This window comes from Hemiscyllium ocellatum, chromosome 5, assembly GCF_020745735.1.
Source record: "Hemiscyllium ocellatum isolate sHemOce1 chromosome 5, sHemOce1.pat.X.cur, whole genome shotgun sequence".
Lineage (NCBI taxonomy): Eukaryota > Metazoa > Chordata > Chondrichthyes > Orectolobiformes > Hemiscylliidae > Hemiscyllium > Hemiscyllium ocellatum.
The window spans coordinates 12,305,685-12,327,406 of NC_083405.1; positions in this window are offsets into that span (position 1 = coordinate 12,305,685).

Below are 21,722 nucleotides of genomic sequence, written 5' to 3' on the forward strand. Positions count from 1 at the left end.
TCGCTCCAGTTTAAGGTGCTCCTTGACATCTGCCGCAATGAATAAGGTAGACCATCACCAGACCCAATATCCCCCTCCGTGGGTCAACATCTCCGGGATTACAATCACAGTCCTACAGATCCAGGAGAGCTGAAACCCAACATGGAGATTGTTGGAGAAAGTCAGCAGGCCCGGCAGGATCTATGGGGAGAAAGCAGAGGGAACTTTTCAAGTCCAGTGATTCTTCTTCAGAGCTGAGGGATTCTGAAGCTGATGCTGCCAGACTTGCTGAGCTTCTCCAGCTATTTCTGATTTTATTTCAGCCCCAATCCAATTGGTGATGATGTCGGTGTTGTTAAGTGTGTTTGAGAATAGCAAGCACCCAGCTGGCAGCGGGATGAGAGAATAGTGGGCAGCATGGCTGCCTTCCAAGCAGTTGGTATGGGTTCAGATCTCAGCCATTGCACGGTGGCACTTTTGAAGCGATGTTCAATGGAAAACTCCGAGATGAAGTCAATGAGATCCACCTGTCAGAAGTTTTCCAAACGTTTGAGAATGAGATATCAGCTGCTGTTACGCTTCCAGAGCTGGCAAAACGCTGAGAGATTCTCTAAATGGTAATTTCAACAGTGAGTGATTAATCCAGGAGAGTCAGCAAGGGTTTCTCAGTGAAAGCTGTAACTTGCTCAGAAAAAAAGATTGATCGATGGAGAGAGTGTTTGTGATGGGGATAAAATGGATGATAGGAATCGTGCTGCATATGCGTGTCTGGAAATATTCAGTGAGGAGAGTGTTAGACCCTCTGATCTAAGCTGATTCAAGCATCCTTCAGGCACAACGTTGATTGGACTTCACTGAGACAAACCTGAAATGCCGTGTGGCTGCTTTCCATGCCGTCACCCGTCTCCAAGTCCCTGGCTCTATCTGACAGTGTGTTCAACAAGGGAAACTGACAGGTTACATTGATCATGGTGAAAGGTAAGGACGGACTGGTGATGCCTGGTAAAGGAACTAATTGTCAATGAGGAAATAGGATTTGTGCCACAATCTGTCAAACACTGACATTTGCATTCTCTTTTTTTTAGCATCGTCTGATTAACTCAGGGAAATAAAATGGGGAATTATCGGGAATTAAAGCGAATTCAATGGAAGGTATGTGTTGAAATTAGCCAGGTTATCATTGCAGAGAGCCCTCACAAATACAATGTGTGCACTATTTTGTTCAGTACTGTAACAGTTGTAGCATTGTTACATTTGAACAGATCAAATAGCACATTGTGGAGCACTGTGTCTGGCAGTTTGAGAAGAAACACGCCAGCAGAATGACACATACCCCATTGACAGTGTCTTGATCTTGTGAATCCGAGCCAGTCCAAAGGTTGTCCCTTACAATCCAATTGATCTGCCAGTCTGAAACAAATTAATTTCTGTCACTGTTGTACAGGGCACCAAGTGTGTCTCCATACTGTTCCATTCCCAACGTGGTTCAATACAATCTGCTTCTCCCTGGGCAGGAGCAGATTCTCTTTGGTTTCTCGGCTCCTGGTTTGGGGCATGAAGGTTCCATGTGTGATCCCAATATGACCTGACCTGTCAAACATTTCTGAGCCAATACTGATGTCAGCAACTGCTTATGAGTTGGGACCCTGAAGTACTTGGGGATAGGCTGCACTTATTGTGTCTCAAAAAGACCTGAGCATTGAACTTTCCAAGGGATGTGTGAACGCTGCACATCTTTAAAAGAATTGTCCCAGGATTGTGGATACCAGCGATGTTGATAGCTTGGAGAAGTTGGGCATTTCTGTTTCGTTTGGAAGAGATTTTATTAAATAGGAGTCCTCAACATTGTGGTTCATGTGGCCCAATAAAATGGAGTTCAGCTAACCCCCACCCAGAGAGGAGGAAGTCAAACGGATACTCAGGTTATTGTCAAAAGAGCAAATGGCACAATGAGATGATTAAATAAAAAAGCATAGAATACTTTGTGAGGAGCTAAAATGATCCGTCTGATCCCGGTTTGGAACTAGATTATACCAGAACGGTATTGCATCAGCAACTGGGAAAAGCAAATCCATGCCACGGCAGGACGGTGACAATGAGGGGACCTGAATTTCTCCAACACAGAGATGGGACGGACATGGTACAATGACAGGTCAACTGCATTCCTACAAGTAATCTCTGATGATGGGAATTATCTGAGACGTGGGTAATGACAGTCCATGGTAGAGCTACGGTAGAGGGCTCGCTAATGTCAGAGATTCATACAATAAATGGTCATGACTGACATCACGGAGACAATGTGAGGTACATTCCCTCTACACCGTGTTGCTGAACAAAACTCCAACATAAATTCGAAAGCAAATTTCGGTTTTAGCGGTTAATTAAGGAAGAGGAAAACAAGGTTGATGCAGCAAACAAAATAACATCCATCCACTAGAAAGCAATGTAATCTCTTTATGTGAAGACAGCATTATTACAACAGCACGCTGCCTCTCTGTTCATAAAGTGGTGAGAATTACTGGGTTTTTCTAATGAGACAGCGGCTACACATCCTTAACATTATATGATCCTAACCTGAAGTTCCTATTTATATTGGTACAGAGCTCCATGATGTACAGTGAATGAACTAGTAAAGTGGCAGTGTCCCCAGCTCTGGGCTGCTGTCCTGGCTTCAAGTTCTGTCTTTTCCATTGGTACATTGTTACATCTCTGAGCAGATTGATTAAAAACTGTCTCCAGACAGTTGACAAATTGGAGGGGTGCATCCAACAACAATTACCATAGTTTCCAATGATGATTATTCCCTCGATGAGGTCATCCCTTGCCTGTCACAATCCAATTTCAGTGATAAACATCTTCTACCAACTGGGAATGATAAAGTTGTCATCATCAGAGCTGCATCACCAATCTCCCAGTGGAGATCACACAGATTATAATGGAAACACGCAGAGAATATAACACAGCAGAGTTTAATGCTTGCATTTTTATGTGAAAGAATAAAGGATTGCCACTCTACACTGAAAATGCATCTGCTAATTCAATTGGCCAACAAAGTTTTCTACATGATTCTTGCCATCATTGGTGTTCCTGTTAAGTGAATATAATTATTTACAATTTGTGGATGACATCTCCCTGGTTTTCCTTATTAATTAAGAGATTTGCATTCTGACGTAATAGTCAATGTTATACCCACTCCCGAGGTGAAATGTCATACAGTTAAATTAGATATTTTAAAAAATCTGTTGTTTAATTGCTTTACTACATGATTATCCTTAGTCAAATGTTATGAACTCCTGAATTGCATCTTAGACTGGAGGCTACCTTCAGGGAAGGAGTTATTGGAAATGTCAGCAAGTATAGAATTGCTATGGATCTTGGTCAGTCAGTGCAGTGGATCTCATAAACCCAGTGTTCTCACATTCCTGCATGTACCTGTCTTTGTGCAGTTGAATTGATAGCAGCGCATTTCCTCCTTCCTACTTTAGGGACCACTAGAGTAAAATTGTTTTGAGCTGGTGAACCTCCTTTACACAGTATGGCTTTCAGATTCTGTTAGCTCTGACTGTTGGATGCTCAGAATCTGCTGTCGGCTTGGGTAACTATTGAGGAGCACGGATTGATTTTTCCAATTACGGGAGTGATGAAGGTTTGAGGAATAATTTTCTTCTTATAGAATCATGCAGCACAGAAACGGCCCCTTTGTCAACTCCTACATACTGACCAGATATCGCAAATTAACCTAATCCCATTTGCCAGCACATGGCCCATATCCTTCTAAATCTTTCCTGTTCATATATCCATGCCTTTTAAATGTTTTAATTTTACCCACCATCACCACTGCCTCTCGCAGCTCGTTCCATCCATGTCTCGGTTCAAAGATGTAATCTGCAGTGGGGTCTGCTGTTTGCGGATTGAGGGTGTCCCTATGAGGACAGACAAGTGCAACCGTCAAGTGTACATTCTCGGATTCCAAAATATAGGATCGAAATAGAATTAAAAATAAATACCAGTTCCCTCGGACTTGTCAAACATTGGATTTGTCATTACATTCTTCATTCCGCTTCCCATGTCACACCTGCAAGTAGTTTTTGTTTTGAATGAGTACAGAGCTACACACTGAGGATGACTTTCCTTTCTGACCGTGGTATCTGCTCGACTGTAAAATATACAACAAACTTGAGCATTCCTTAAACCCACAGTGGCCATGACCCATTCTCACTGAGAGCAGCAAATCATTTTCTGTCAAATGACCCTTGACGATTTCCCATAGCTTCCTCCCGAATGTTCAGGTTGGGTAATATTTATTAGATTCCAGTTCTCCGCCATTCTGATTGGTATTGCTCCCTCACCCCATAATCCGTCTCATATCCTCTGTGTTCCTGCTTTACCTCTGAGTCTGGAACAATTGGCAGATGTTGTAACAGCTTATCCTTCTGTTGCTGTCTGCTGGATAAACTGGAGGATTTTTAAATCTCTCTTTCCTAAAACGCAGTTCATAGCTTCACCTGGCTAATCCCAGACTGTTCCTTTACCTCCCCCACTTTGACAGTGATCCTGGATTTATTTTTTGGTAATGAAACTGGGCTGTCCTCTCAGTGAGGAAGCATTTTGCAAGCAGTAATCATAACTCACGATTAACATGGGAAAAGATAAGGATTAGGGGGAAAACGAAGTTCTAAACTGGGGGAACTCCGATGTAAATACGATCAGGTGTGATTGGACAGAGAGCAGAGACTTTTAAGTGAATCCATATCAGAGCAGTGGGATGCATTGAAGAACGAACTAGGGAGATTACAGGGTCACAATGTTCCATGAGAGATAAAGGGTGGTACTCGGAAATGCTGTGAACTCTGCATGTTAGAAGATTTCCTGGATAAGTTCACTGATAAGACAAGAATAGTTGGAAATATGAATTCAACCCACGAGTGTGAGCTAATGCACTTGACAGGACACAAAACACAAGGGGCAACTTTTTTCACGCAGAGGGTGGTAAGTAAATGGAATGAGCTGCCAGAGGAAGTGGTGGAGGTTGCTACAATTGCAACACACATTATGAATGGTCGGAACCTGGGAAGCACCGAATCAGAGGGATTTTGGTGCACATGAAGATCTTAAGGTAGCAGTACAGGTCAATGAAATGGTTAAGAAGGTATCAGCAAGTTTTTGTCTTTGAAAGTCAAGATATAGAGTTTAAGAGCAGGGAAACTACTTTGGCACTGTATCAAATGTTGGTTAGGCTTCAGCCAAAATGTTGTGTGCAATTCTGGAATCCACATTATAGGGAGTATTGTGATTGTCCTGAAGAGGGTGGAGAGTTTCCAGGATGACTCCAGGTTGTAACGTTTTCTGTACGAAGAGAGATTGGATGGACTGGGGTTGTTTTCCATGGAGCAGGGGAGATTGATAGGGGGCATCATTTAAATGTATAATATTATAAGGGGCATAGACAACACAGAAGTAACTATGTTTTCCCCTTTGTTGTCAGGTCAATGACCAGGGCCATAGATGTCGAGGGGCAGGAGTTTGAGTTTTCCACCGTGAGTGTTGTGACAATGTGAAACTTACTTCCTGTAAGGGTAGTTGAAGCAGATCCCCGATAGCATAGAACTCTTTAAATGTGCACTTGCAATGGGTCAGGATTATGGATCTAATGCTGGAAAACTGGATGTGAATTCTGAGGCAATAGTTTCATGCATTCTATAGGCCAACGTGCATTTTTCTTTCTGTGCTGTAAGTCTCTATGTCTCCAAACCCTATCCAACTCCCAGCTGGACCATTGACTTTTCAACCAATGCTCCCCCCAGAGCCATTGCCTCCAACAATGATCCTGACTGCAATTGCCTCAAATTCTTTCCACAAGAAATCTCCTGTAACACTGAATTACACTGTATGCCTGGACAGTTTATTTTGCTGAAGGTGCCCTGTGGATCCGCCTGAGCATCTCCACAACACCCAGTTTAACTCGACTTTCTGTCTTTGTATATGGCTCCAACATCTTTACATTTTAAACTGAATAATGAACAGCATGTTATTAATTTTCAAAAACCTGCAGGAATCCAATTGAAAGGAAAAAATCCAGTGTCAGTTCACTGCAGTTACCTTGGATGTTATGTGTTGATAACGGAGGAGAATTAGTGCAGCTTTGCCGGGGTTGGCAATGGTATCTTGTTACTGTTACCTCTATCTCCATGCATCCACAATGTTGATTCAACCAACAGGATCTGCCAGTCATTCCCCATCATATTTCCAGATGGTTGGGGTTCGCGCTTGACCAGATTTACAACAATCCCAACTCCCTCATCTATCATTGTGCTTGTACAGTCAGCATTTACCCCCCACCTGGAAATCACATCTAAACAGCATGGATTATCACTTCCTGGATCATCATCCCTATGTAATCGAACTGCATCTGACCTCACACCGTTCATAAAATAAATATTTATCTACTTTCCCAATAACATTTTTCTCTTCGATGACAATTGATTTAAATCTGCCCTGTTTTGATATTTAAGCATTCTGATGATTTGTTTTCCTCCTCATAAATTAATGCTCAAACTCACTACAGAGAATGACTTCACTTTTCAGAAGGTAGGAATTGGACTACAGGTGACTCCACAGAAGAGCAATTGAATCTGAATTGCCCCTTGGTACTTATCAATGGGTAATAGATGTTGACCTTTCCAGCAATGCCAACATCAAATGAATGAAAAGAAGAGTGGTCCAAATTTTAGGACATCCCTATCATGTGGAGTCATCGAATTCTCTGACCATATTATCCAGCTGTACTGACTGTTCTTCAGGGAATCATTTCTGCATGTGGTGTAAATTCACCCTTCTAAATGTTACATGGTTAGGTGGGTACGTTTATGACTGGTATCCTGGATTCCAACTGTTGTTCACCATCTGCCTGTTTCTATTCAAGCCAGAAATTTGCAAGTTACAGTTTTATAATTTACATCACCATTTTTCCTTGTGATGACTGGTTCATCTTTATTGGTATTGTAGCAACAATACAGATTAGTTGTAAACTTATGCTGAAAAAATGCTCATTTATTTCAAGTTATTTTCCTGTTATTCTGCTTGCAGTGAATTTTGTGGCTATCATGATCCTCTCCCAGAAAAAGTGTGGCCTTGCTACGTGCACAACACGCTATCTGGTGGCGATGGCAGCAGCAGATCTACTGGTCATTGTCAGTGAGATCATACTGAGGCAATTAAAGTTTTATTATTACCCAGTATGTTTCCTGGACATCACTACTGTGTGCAGTGTTGTCAATGTCCTGATCCGTGCATCCACAGACTGTTCTGTCTGGTTCACAGATTCACCTTCGATCGGTTTGTCAGCTTTTTTTGCCACAACCTGAAAACTCAGTATTGCACTGGGAAAAACGCATCTGCAATTCTCTCAATAACCGGCATTCTGCTTTGTTTACAAAATGTTCCCTGGTATTTTAGATTTGAGCCCACAAAGATAATCAGGAACATACCATTTTTCTGCAGGAATAAGAGAAGCTACTTCACTGACTCTCGCTGGATTGGATTCCGCTCATTTGCTGTGGCTCTAACCCCATTGGAGCCATTCTTTTTCATTGTGTTATTCAATGTTCTGACAATCGCACGCATTTTCTTTAAGTCAAGCCAAGTCCGTAAGGGACTGAGGGGTCAGAGTAAGGAAGGTAAGCAGGTTGACCCCGAGATGAAGAGTAGAATTAAGACAATGATTTCATTCTCAGCTATATCTGGAAATTTCAGCCTTCTCTGGCTGCTATATGTTTTTTATATCCTTGGTGTCCCAAATAATTTAACTGAATATGACTAGGACATCTTTGAAGAAGTTGGGTACATGCTGCTCAATGTAAGCTGCTGTTCAAACACCCTTATTTATATGGCAGCTCTGCCCAAGTTCAGAGCTCAGTTCAATAGAGCAGTGAAATATCCAGTTTCCAGGCTTATTGAACTAATCACTGCATAAATCTGACAAAAGCTCAAACTCCCGTGGGTGATGGGCAAGAAATGACCATGGTGGACAAAAGGGAAACTTTCTAGAGATACAAATATGTCAGAGAGATCAGAGAAGATAGAACATTTAACAGACATCAAGAGAACCGAAAGAAGATGAAGATAAGGACACAGGTTTCCCATTCAGGGAGCAGAGGTAATATTTCTGTACTGGAAGAGGGTCACTGGACCCGAACCTGTAACTCTGATTTCACGCCCACAGATACTGCCAACCCTGCAGAGTCTTTGCAACAATTCCTGTTTTGTCATGTTTAACATTTTGGGGATCAGTGTAAATGAACTGGAGACGCTGCACAGACCAAAGATCAGTGAAGCAAGGGGAAAAGCTATGCTTTGTCCAAGATAGCCACGTGGGAAGTAGCAGGAGCAGGGTCTCTGCTTCCTCCTGTATCAGAGAAAGTGATCCAGGATGTCGACTCCAACTCTGATGCTTCGGTTTTCATCTCTTTCCATTCAACAAAATAAACAACGTTTCTGTTTTTCAAAATGAAAATCCATGTAGATGCTGGACTGTTTCTTATGCTTCAATAAAACCATCCCAATTATTCATGTCATTCTGATTTCCCACCAGTGGCTGGTGCTGGGGATAATCTGTTCTCCAGCTGCCTAGTGAGAGTGCTCGGGTGACTGGGAGGTGCGGGAGATGGGGGGTGGAGTGGGATAATCTAGGCAGATCATATCCATAAACATGATGATTGCTATCATTAAGTATCTCAGTCTAAGGAGTCTGCCTAAAGATTGGGAGAAAAACTGGAGACAGTTCCACGAACTAAGTCTGCATTCAGCACAGGGGCCAATGTCATCGCTTGACAGCAGATCACCTACTCCACACCTTCCCAGGAATTGTCTCAGAAAGTTCCTAATCTCAGTTTTAAATCAGAGCTTTTGGATAACTTCGAACCAAGTCTCTCAGCATCAAGTGTGTTTGTTTGTGTTTAATTACTGCATCAATCCACATGCTGTTTAAATCTTCCTAGACCCTGTTCTTTCACCATTACTGGAAATTTCAGACTCAGACTTGACATGTTAACCATGATTTTATTGTCAGTCGGCTTCTTGCCGCTGAAGTGTCTGCTATCCATTAGGTAACTCCATGTGGTTTCCATCTGAATTGCGCTGTCTCCAGCAACATCTGCGTTTCATATTGGTCTTGCCTTCGAATCTGTATTTTAAAGTTATCTTGCTATCAGGTATGTCAATTATTTCACCCAACCTGAAGCATCCATAAGTGTGCACGGCCTCTATCTCTGGAAGTACCTCCAACCCGGAAATGTTCCCTGTTTCAGGAATCTTTCCCAATAAGCAGCATTGGTCTGTACAGCCACCTAGTGACTCACTCAGAGTGGAAGAGAGTCATCCTCAATGTGAGAGAACCCTGTGATTCAGTGTGTAGAATGTGTTACAGAGCGATTGTGTGACTGAGGATCCGAAGGGATATTAATATCTTCAATGAAAGGGAAAGTCTGGCCGAGAGAGCTTCAGAGCAGACTACCTCACTGTGCTTATCCGGTCTGCTGGAAATAACTGACAATGTATCATGTGTCCTCCTCCTCATTGACTCCACTATCAGTTAAATGTCTGATACCATAAATCCCTCTGGCTAATGATATTAAATAACTTCTAATTATTATCAACCAAATCATTCTGTTTGTTATTTCTATTCCTCCTACAAACGTGAACCACATGTTGTCATTGTACCATCCTCCACCATTTCCACTGACAGCTCATTAGCTTCACTCGGCAAGTCCCAGGGATGAAAGGACTGTCCCATGAGAGGTTGGTTTATCTGGTCATGTATTCAGGACAATGAGAGGGGGATCTGATGGAAATATATCCAATTCTAACGGTTGGACAAACTAGATACAGGGGGTGGGCTGTATCCCTTGGGCAGGTATTATCAGAACAAGCATCACCGTCTCAGGACATGAGCTCATCCATTTCTAATAGAGAGGAAGAGAATTTCTTCACACAGAGTGATCAACCTGAGGGATGCTCTCCCACAGAAGGCTGGGGAGCACAGGTTACTGAGTACATTGAGGAAAGACATTGATAAGGTTTTTTTTAATAGGTGAATGACATCACAGGGTTTGGAGTGAAATTGGGAATATAGCGGTGAGATAGAGAGTCAGACATGATCACACTGAAAGGGAGAGCAGGCTGGAAGGGCGGAATGGCCTCTTCCTGCTCCGGGTTTCTGTGTTTCTGTCAGTTTAATGTCCTCCTGATAATCTCACCCTGAAAAGTATCAGTGATTACATTGGGGAAGCACACCAGTAGCTGTTTTCGTTCAGACATTCCTGCATCTTGAAAATGTGATTTTTCTTTGCAGAGACGATGAACAGTCAGTGTGAGGATCAAAGTGGGCCATAGGATTCCTGATGCTGTCTCAGTGAAACAGTCACAGGAAGGCTTCCTTACTGTCGATTGCCAATCGCCTGCAATAAAGACCGACACTTCATGGACCTTCCGGATTGTTCACGGTCCCTTAGTGTGAATGTTCTGTGTGACTTACAGACAATATAAATGTAGCAGAAATACACTGAATATCCTAATTTAAACGGAGGAGTGGGCAATTATAAAGCACTTTCTGTTTTATATATAAGGGTATCCCAAAATGTTTTACAGTTGATCGAATCATTTTGGCTTTTATCCGACATTCTAGGTAATGGATGTAATTTTAGAAACAGGGAGACTTATAGACACTAATACAGATCCAGAGCCACAGGTAAAGGATGAGATTGTTAATGATCTGGATGAAGGGACTGGGGGCAGTCTGGCGAAGTTTTCCGATGATACGAAGTTAGGTGGACAGGCAGGTAGTACTGAGGAGGTGGGGAGGTTGTAGAAAGATTTAGACAGTTTAGGAGAGTAGTCCAGGAAATGGATGATGAAATTTAACGTCTGCAAATGCAAGGTCTTGCACTTTGGAAAAAAGAATACAGGCATGGGCTATTTTTTAAACGGTGAGAAAATTCTTAAAGCAAAATTACAAAGGGATCCGCGAGTGCTAGTCCAGGATTCTCTAAAGGTTGACTTGCAGGTTGAGTCCGTGATTAAAAAAGCACATGCAATGTTGTCACTTATCTAAAGAGTGTTGGAATGTAAAAATGGCCGTGTGCTTCTGAGAATTTATAAAGCTCTGGTTAGGCCCCATTTACAACATTGTGTCCAGGTTTGGGCCCCACACCTCAGGAAGGACATATGACACTGGAGCGTGTCCGGTGGAGATTCACTCGGATGATCCCTGGAATGGTAGGCCTCACATACGATGAATGGCTGAGGATCCTGGGATTGTATTCATTAGAGTTCAGAAGGTTAAGAGGAGATCTTATAGAAATTTATAAGATAATGCATGGCTTAGAAAGGGTGGATGCTAGGAAGTTGTTTCTGTTTGGCGGGGAGATTATTACCTGTGGGCACAGCTTTAAAATTAGAGGGGGTCAATTCAGAATGGAAATGAGGAGACGTGGAAATGATCTCGCAGGGAATTAAGGGCTACAGGAAGAGTGTGGGTAAATGGAATTGAAACGCCCATCAACCATGATTAAATGGTGGAACGGACTCAATGGGCTGAATGGCCTTGCTTCCATTCCGATGTCTTCTTATCTTATGGTCTTATGCTCCCTATCCTGGGAGGGTCTCATGGGGGCGATGTAAAAGGAGTTTTGCTCCTCATCTGACTCCATACTGTACCTGTCCTGGGATTGGTTGATGGGGACAGTGTAGTGGAAGATTTACTCTGTACCTAACCCCATGTGGACCCTTTTTCTGCGAGAGATTGATGGGGACAGTATCGGGTGATTTAAACAAAACCTAACGTCAGGCTGAACAAGGCCTGAGTTTCCAAAGGGTTTCAGTCTATGGTTAGTTTACTAGACAATGAATCTCCAGAAGCAAATAAAATATTTTCTCCCTATCTAACCCAACAGTTCCTGTTATAAATCTCAAACTTGTATCAGTTCAGATCTTTCTGAATCCCAGTGACACCATCCTGGTCTTGTGTCATTTCCCTGGCCCATTGAACCCGTGCTGTCCAGCTATAGTTCTGTGAATCTACGCTGCATTCACTTGCACATGGACTCCCAAGTCCCCACACGTTCTTGCCTTTCCCTGTTTATAAAGTCACTGTCAATGCTGTGCTAACATGAAATAGCTGCTTTGAACAAACCTAAAATGGCTAACTGACTGACACTTCTGAAAACATATGTCCTGCGTTGCAGATTAAACACACCCTATACTTTGTACATTATCATCTCTCAGCCTCCTGCAGATGAAATAAAGCGAGCTGTGAACCGATGTATTTTGGATGTTAGAGAAGGGACAATCTAAACTGAATGGTACAATGTTAAACTGCGTGCAGGAACAGAGAAGGCTTCAGTTTGAGTCTGGAATTCAGTCAGCACAGGAGAGGGGCAAATGAATGAAAAGCGTTTCCATTCATACATTCCGGCCTTTTAGAAATGTTAATTTACAAATTAAACTGCAAATGCAGTATGTGCATGTGAGAAACAAAGCTCACTCACTTGCAATAATTTCAGTCCGAGACAAGATGTGAATCAGTAGTGCCCTTTATTTCACACTTGCAACTGGGTGTGATGTCCACAAGGCAGGGACAAAAAACACTGAATTCAACAAACACTCGATATTTATATAATTTGGTTCCCACATTTTTTTTTCTTATTTCATTGTTTCCCCCGCGTTTACACCCTCCACTTCCCTAAGACCGGTACCAATTACTCCTGTTTATCTCGTGTCTTATGCGGTCTTGTCTGTGAAAAAAAATGCTCATTCCTGTTCTCAAGGCCATTTGCCCTCATCCTGCCTTTTCACAGCATCTTATCACTAAGCCCATTTAATTGGGGTTTGTTCCTGTGTTTCTGTAAAAGCGGGAAACAGATGTTTAGACCTACTTTTTATACAGGCCTATTGAGTTTAAATGTCTGTTTTACAGTTCCATTTCTTTCTTGCATACGCTTTCAGCTAATAATTGAGAATTGCAGAACTAACATTAATTGACATATCCCACAATTCCCCCTTTTTCTTTCTTTACCATTTTTTAACTTCTGCATTTTTCTTTTAAGCATCGCCCCCGAAATTCGCAAGCATCATTCCGGAAATTTCATCCATCTTGGTCTCACTCATCTCCTCATTATTTAGTTAATAAAGTTCTTCTGTCTGATTTTCTTTTAAGGGCATCTGTTTCATTAAGGTTGTCTCAATCAGTCTTTGGGTGAGCCTACGTTAGCAGGGTATGATACAACAGCCAATGGCCACCAATACCCCGACTATTACTATCAGGGAAGTAAGGATGAAAACTACCACCCCCTTCCATCTTCCAAACCAGGATTCAAGCCATCCCACGAGAGATGTATCTACTCCTGAATTCTCAGCCAGTTCCTCTGCTAAGGTAGTCAATCGCCTTAAAGCCCGAGTAATTGAACCATCAGGTGCAGTGTTATTAGAAAGAAAGATACAACAGCTTCCTCCAGCATCACACACACACACCCTTTTTCTGGTAAAATCATATCAAGGGCCATCCTATTTTCCCATGCCATTCTACTTGTCGCATCAAGCTGTTCTGATTTTCATTTAACCGCATCTCTTGTATAATTTATAAATCATTGTTGATTATAGAAAATGTAATTTATCCAATTACAAAGCCTGCTGCAATCTGTTTACGAGCCTTGAACTCATCAAGTACCCTCCGAGGGACCCCTACCGAATCGAGATGCATCCTGTCATCGAAAGATGTGTCTAACAGTGATCTCTAATCCCTTCCTTTTTTCCCTACTAACTTTTCCTTCTCAAATGCCAGGGTAAATGGAATTGCCAATTGTACAATTGCACATATCCCCTGCCAATCCGGAGGTAGGGTGGGTCTCAATATTTTACCTCCACAGTACCACACAGGGGAACCTTGAGTGCTGAATAGTTCCCTCCTTTCTCCATGTCGGTAGCATTTTTAATCTATGTACACAATTTCAGCTCCCCCAAATCTCTAGACCGACTTCTGCCTCGTCTACACACACGCGACATGTGATTTCCAACTGCAGCAGAAAATGTGGGGGGAAACTTGTCATCTTTCTTCTCCAAGGGAGTGATCATCAGAGATAGCGAGGTATAATTCCTATCATTCCAAGTAGTCTTATCCTGGTAAAAGGCTATCATACATTTCATGTCCTTCCTGGCTCGCTTCCACCCGAGTGGAAAGGGAACCACCAGGGCCATTGGCTTACCGGAGGCACATGCATAGCAATTGCTTTTGTTCAGACTTTTTACAGTATACTTTACCCATTCAACGCAGGCATTTGCATCCCCGTACCCAGTTTCTATTTCGATATCTGTTTCAAGTCTTTTATCTCTATAACTTTTACTACGTTAGGATTAGTGGGAGGGGTGAAAGGTTGTATCTCATTATCCAGTAATTCCGCCCATTTTCCCTGTCCTACGCTAATTCGACAACAGCAGCCCACGAAATCCTTCTCATGTGCTTTCATTTCGATCCCAAATCTTTTATTTAATTGTATCTCATAGGCGCTCCCCCCAAAATTGCTTCGTGCCAATTGGTTTTCTTTATTGTCAGGTATATTGGGTTACACGTTTTATCGGGGCATTTGCGAGCTGGTGCAAAGGGGGTCCGGTGTAGGGTGATATGACTATTATACCAAGTACCATCCCCAAGGCCATCCCCATAGGACTTAAGATGGATCTGTGAACTGCGGTACTATCTCTGATTATCTACATCCCCACAATTTACTAAGCTGCATGCATCAGCATCTATTACTTGTGGATTATCAGACTCAGGAACCATTAATAATACACATGAAAAGGATATATGACAAAATCTCAATACTAAGAGGGCTAACATCATACCTCTAAGCATTCCCAGTACTTTAAACATCATGCTGAAGCACAATAAGACTTAATATGCAATCCTACAGAAATAGTCCCGCGCTCGCGTTGCCACTGTATAATCAGTTACTCAAAGTCTCTTCAGTGTGAGTTGCAGCGGCTCTTGCATTGATTCGGCTGTCCAGACTTCGTCCTCAACTGGAGATTCCACTGGCCCTTTGATCTGAGTGTAGTGAGTCCAGCCTTTCTCCGCCTTCCTTATTGCCGTTTCGGTAGTCAAAACAGCCTGGTACGGCCCTTCCCAGTCCAGCTGCAATTTAGTCTCTGTCCATGATTTCACTCAGACCCAATCTCCCGGCTGGATGGGATGAATGGTGAATTCAAAGGGTGGAGTTTGTGCCAATAAACCATGTTTCCTGAGGAAAGACAAAGAGGAGGACAAGCCCAGTATATACGTCTTTAAGAACAAATCTTTAGTTTCGGGAATTGGCAATTCTCGATGCGTTCCCAGAAAAGGTAATCCAAATAAGATTTCATATGGGGATAGTCCCAAATCTTTCCTTGGGGCTGTTCGTACTCGCAAAAGAGCTATAGGTAAACATTTGGTCCAAGGGAGTCTGGTTACTGTTATCAATTTAGAGAGCTCTTGTTTGAGTGCTTCCAATATTGTTTTAGACACCCCACTCACAGTGGCAGTAGTTAAGGGGTATGCCTCAACCCAACCGGATAAATGATCTACTATGACCAATATATATATTAGTCTCCCTACCCTGGGTAACTCAGTATAATCTAATTGTATACTCTGGAAGGGTCTCAATTCTGGGTCTCTTCATCCTGGGGTCTGTTTTCTCAAGACTTTTTGATTTACCTTTTTGCAGATTATACATCCCTCACATATTTGAAAGCAATTGTATATATTCCTTTACATCCATATTCCCTAAGAACTACATCTCACATTTCTTGTACTCCCCAATGACAGCCATAATCTCTCGAATCATCATTTTGTTCAACATCTGTCCAAATAAATTCGGGGATTCTGTAAACCCCTAGGGGAGCACAGTCCACCAGTATTGCTGTTTTCGTCCTGTCTTGGGGTATTCCCATTCAAAGGTGAACAAATTCCTACTTTCCTCCACCAAGGGACAAGCCCAAAGGTCATCCTTTAAATCTATCACACTAAACCATTTGTGGTCGTGAGGGATCTTACTCAATAACGTATAGGGGTTTGGCACCACTGGATGTCTGACCTATACTATCCGATTTAATATTCTCAAATCCTGCACCAATCGATAAATTCCATCAGATTTCCGCATAGGCAGAATTGGGGTATTATAAGGAAACATGCATGGCTCCAACAAGCCATCTCTAATCCGTCCCTCAATTACTGGCTGCAGTCCTCGTTTACCCTCCATGGGAATGGGATTTTGTCGCTCACAGACAATGTCCCCGTCCTTTTTTAAAGTTACTTCAAGGGGATGGATCTGTAGTCCTCCATGATTCCCTTCCCTAGCCCATACAATAGGGTCTACCTCTCTCTCCATATCCTCTGTTAACATTGCCATTTGTACAACTAATTCTTTTTCCTAAATTCCAATCTCCAATCCTAAGAGGATAATTAAGTCTCTCCCTAGTAAGTTACTTACTATATCGGGGATATACAACACTTCCCCTGTGACCCTGTCCTTAGGATCTTCTATCATCATAGGTTCAAATACTGGAACAGTAAATCCCTCCCCTTTCACCCCAGAAACATTAATTGACCGTGTCGACACGTCTACTTTCTTTGGTTTAAAATTCAGCGATGACCGTGCTGCCCCCGTATCTACTAGGAAGACTACCTCTTCCCTATAGGGTCCCACCTTCAAGTTTATCAAGGGTTACTGGTGGGTCCCCGGGGGCAGGAACCCCTGACACCCCTATTCTTCATCAAAATTCAAAAGCAGAATGGCCCTTTCTTCCCTTTGTAGATTAGGACACTCCCGCCTAAACTGCCTTATTTTTCCACAATAATAACATCCTGCCTGTGGAGACCCCCATCTCTGATCCTGTCACTCGAACCCTCTATCAAATGCTCCCCCTTGTCCTCTCCCTCTCCCCTTTCCTCTCTGCCCTACATGCTGTCACCCGCTGCTCCGGTTGCTCACTATTGGTTCCATTATTTTCTTAACTACCGCATCAACTGTAGCTACCATCATTTTCACATTCTGTTTCTGTCTCTCATCCTCTCTCTTTACAAACACTTTCTGGGCCTCTCTTAGCAATTCATCTAATGGTTTTTCACTCCACCCTATCTTCTGTATCTTTCTCTGTATGTCTGCCCATGCATTTGTCACAAAATGTACTTTGAAAAGATCTTGTGCCACTGGGTCCTCAGGGTTCATTCCAGAAGATTTCCTCATTGAGTCTCTTAATCTTTGCAAGAAAGCTGAAGGAGTCTCATCTTTCTCCTGTCTAACTTCAAAGGCTTTAGTCAGATTCTGCAACTTCGGAACTGCCTTCTTATTCCTTTTGGAATCAGGTCTTTCAATTCCCTCATTTCTTCTCTATGCTCCGGGTTTTGATTTTCCCACTGGTGTTCTCTGAGGGGAAACTTCATCTCTCCCTGTCCAACATCTCCATCTCCAATCGGGTGTTCCCTGTCCCATATTTTAATGGCTCCTCCCCATATAAGTCCCCTTTCTTCCCCAGTAAATAGTATATTCAAAATAGACATTTACTCAGCCCACGTATACAGACTGGGCCCCAAAAATTGATCAATTTGTTCAGACAATCCTACCGGATCCTCAACCAAGACCATCATTTCCTTTTATAATGTTCTGACCTCCCCACTGGTGTGGGGGGGGGGGGGGGCACACATAAACCCAATCTCTTTGTCCCCTATTGGTACCTCCCGAAGGGGAAAAGTCGTTGCGTTCTTCCACTTTTTTCTTTCTTTTAAGAAATATTGCAATATTTCTGGCTCCCCATAACTTCAAACACCAATTCATCAATTCATGCTTGATTAACTTTAAAGCCTGTTCCTAACTTGTAAACATATTTATATATTTACGTTCATTTATTCAGTATTTAATATTTAAAATGTAAAATGCATACAGTTCCCAATTTTGAAATCCACTGTAATCACTCAGTTTTAGTCCCTTAATTTAAATCCAAAATTAATTTTAAGTAGTCCTGACCAATCATTGCTCAATTACAATGCTATAGGTCGTGAAATAATCACAGCTGCCTTAAAAGAATTTGTCTATTCAAGTTAAGAAAAAACTTCTAATGCATGAACAATGGCCGAATCCAAGGTCACAGACATTAACCACAGACGTTTTCGTTTTTACTACTATCTAATGTTGAACTGAAACTTCAACTGTCCTCCATAAATCGCTTTTATGTAAAGATAAAAGAGAATGGTTAGAAACTGATAGTAAGGCAGTCATGACCTGTAAAAAGAACAGGAGTTATCATTTATTTCCACAATCTCTATAGAATCCTTAACCTTAAAAGAAATCATGTTAAATTTCCATAATAAAAAATCAGATTCAAAACAGTCCTGGAACTCAAGCTCCAGGGAATAAAACTTCAACACCAACAAACAAATGTGCATTCAAACCAAAACACAAAGGGTTAAACTTTCTGTCAGCGGTACAGTTGTTTTCATTCTCTCTCTCACACACACACATTGACATATAAATTCAGATATTTGCAAACCCAGTCTTCGTCCGACCTGTACTTTGGCCAGAAGACGGCGGGACAAAGAATAGATTCCTTAGTCCATACAAAGCAACAATATTTAATCATTTTCTTCCCTTGTCCGAAAATGATTCTTCCAATTCCATAACATCCTGCTCAACGGACTTTCTGGAAGTATGTTGTAAGAGACCCCGCCTCCATTTCCATTGCTTTGTTCTTCGTCTGTTTTCCTGGAGGCTTTTTCCTTCCCCACGGCACAACACACATTGAGTTCCTTTGTTAGTCCCTTATTAACTACTAAAACTCAATCCCGACCACCAAGGCAATACATAAAAGGCAATTATCTTACCTTGGTCTGTGCACAGAGTTGCCTGGCCCATTTCTGCCGTATTTTCTATCGACCTCCTGTCACTGTCTGATTCAGATATCTCTCTTGTGGGATTCGTACCAGTCGCCCAATGGAGCGGACCAAACCGGGACACGAGACCGCTCCTCAATGGGGAACGGGACGCGTCTTCCCAGTGCCCAGGACCAGCCACTCCTCCCGGCCCTGGAAGAACATCCCGGACAGCCCCATGTTGGGCGCCAATTGTGAGAAACAAAGCTCACTCACTGCAATAATTTCAGTCCGAGACAAGAACTGAATCAGTGGTACCCTTTATTTCACACTTGCAAGTGGGTGTGATGTCCAAAAGGCAGGGACAAAACACACTGAATTCAACAAATACTCGATATTTATATAATTTGGTTCCTACATATTTTTGTTTTATTTCATTGTTTCCCCCCCTGTTTACAGCTTCCACTTCGCTAAGACCGGTACCCATTACTTCTGTTTATCTCTTGCCTTATCCGGCCTTGTCTGTGACAAAAAAAAATGCTCTTTCCTGTTCTCAAGGTCATTTGACCTCATCCTACTGTGGGCACATCCTTGCCTTACCATTATTTCCTCCCTCCATCTGTGCTGCCCTTCACAGCATCTCATCACTAATCCCTTTTAATTGGGGTTTGTTCCTGTGTTTCTGTAAAAGTGAGAAACAGATGTTTATACCTATTGTTTATACGGGCCTGTCTTCACAGCATCTTACCACTAAACCTGTATTTCTACCATTGCCTTACAGTCCCATTTCTTTCTTGCATACATTTTTAGCTAATACAAAAAAAAATGCATTTCCACCACATAGTACCCATTCTTGTTGACTCAGCTCCTGGCTAAAACAATTACACACTGATATGAGTTCATTCACCTTGTATCAGAAATTATAATTGAGAATTGCAGAAGTAACATGTATTTACCATATCCCACAATAAACAAGTATTAGCTCTTCCAGATTTCACTCCTGCTTGTCCCTGTAAAATCCTGCAGAGTAGAAAGATCTATTACCTCTTCAAGATTTCACTCCTGCTTCTGTCTAAAACGTCCTGCAGACCGGAACAATCTATAACTTCTTCCACATTTCATTCCTGTTTGAATCTGCAAAATCCTGCAGGCACTAAACAACTATTGCCTCTACCAGATTTCACTCCTGCTTGTGTTTAAAACATCAAGCAGTCCACAACCAACTATTGCCTCTTCCAGATTTCAGTCCTGCTCGTCTCTGTAAAATTCTGGAGACCATAACTAATTATTACGTCTTCAAGATTTCGCTCCTGTTTGTCTCTGTAACATCATGCTGATCATAAACAACATTTACCTCGAATTGATTTTATTCCGGATTGTTTCTGTAACTTCTGGCAGATTGTAAACAGCTATTATCTCATCTAGATTCCATTACTGCTTGTCTCTGTAACATCCTGCAGATAATAAACAACTGTTACCTCTTCCAGATTACATTCCAGTTTACCTCAGCAACATCCTGCAGAACATGCAATCTATGACCTCCTCTAGATTGCATTCCTGCTTGCCTCTGTAACATTCTGCAGACAAAAACGAATATTACCTCTTCTTGGTTTCACTCCTGCTTGCCTCTGTAACATCCTGCAAACTGATGCCCTCGCCCAATTTAGGGGTGCCCTACTCTCATTCCCGCATCAAGTATTGTCCTGTCCCAATTTTCCCATTTAGTGCTACACTGCACCAATTCTCCCATTCACTGCTAAACTGAAACTCTCCCATTTGGTGCTAACTGCACCAATTTGCCATTATCGGATGCCCTGTTCCAAATTCTCTTATTTAGATAAGCTCTTGCCCAATTCTTCCATTTAGTAGTTCCTAACAATGATTCTCCAATTTCGTGGAGCGCTGCCAGAATTCTAAAACTGAGTCATAAACAAGTTGGAGTGAAGTGTCTGTTTCCATGTTGTACATCTCTATGATTGTATGACAATGTTTATGGCTCCGCTGCTCTGCACCATTTCTAACATTCACCAATCCTGCACAAATCCTGAATCTGCACCAATTCTCCCACTGAGTGTTATCCTGCCCAATTTAAAGGCACCTGTATGAATTCTCCAATTATTGTTGCCCGACATCAATTCCTTCCATTTAATTGTTCCCTGAAACACTTCTTCCACGTACGGGTGCCCTGCTGAATTGTTTTCGTTTAGTGATACAGGGAACTGAATTTCCAATTTACTGATGCTTGCAACATTTTTCTTTTTATTGATCACCCGGTCCCTTTTCTCCAATTTAGACATTCTCTGCTCCACTTTTCTAATATATTGACACTCACAGCAGTTTTCCAACGTAATGGCACTGCACTGAAGCTCCCATTTATTTATTCCCACCAACGCCCTTTTAATCATATCCCTGTACTAATTCTTCATTTACTGATGGCCGAGCCCGATTCTACCATTTAAGGGTGCCCTACTCTAATTCTCCCACTTCCTGGTGCCATGCACCCATCCTGTAATTGAACTCCACTGTGCACCAGGATTTCCATTTAGTATTTCCTGCAACAATTCTCCCATTTAGTAGTCCGCTGCCAGAATTCTCTAATCTTGCGATTTATGCATCATATCTCCAAATGACCGCTCCGACACATATCTTCCATTTCGTGGTACACTGTACCAATTTCCCCATTTCGTGGTGCATTGTATTGAACCTGAACCTCTAATCCTTGGCAACATTTGTCCTATTTAATGATTCACTGCCCGTGTTCTCCCATTTGCTCCAATTTTCGAAGTTATCAACATTTACTGTTACCCCACACCTATTCAGTGTTGCTTAGCACCATTTCCCCGAATTGCTGATG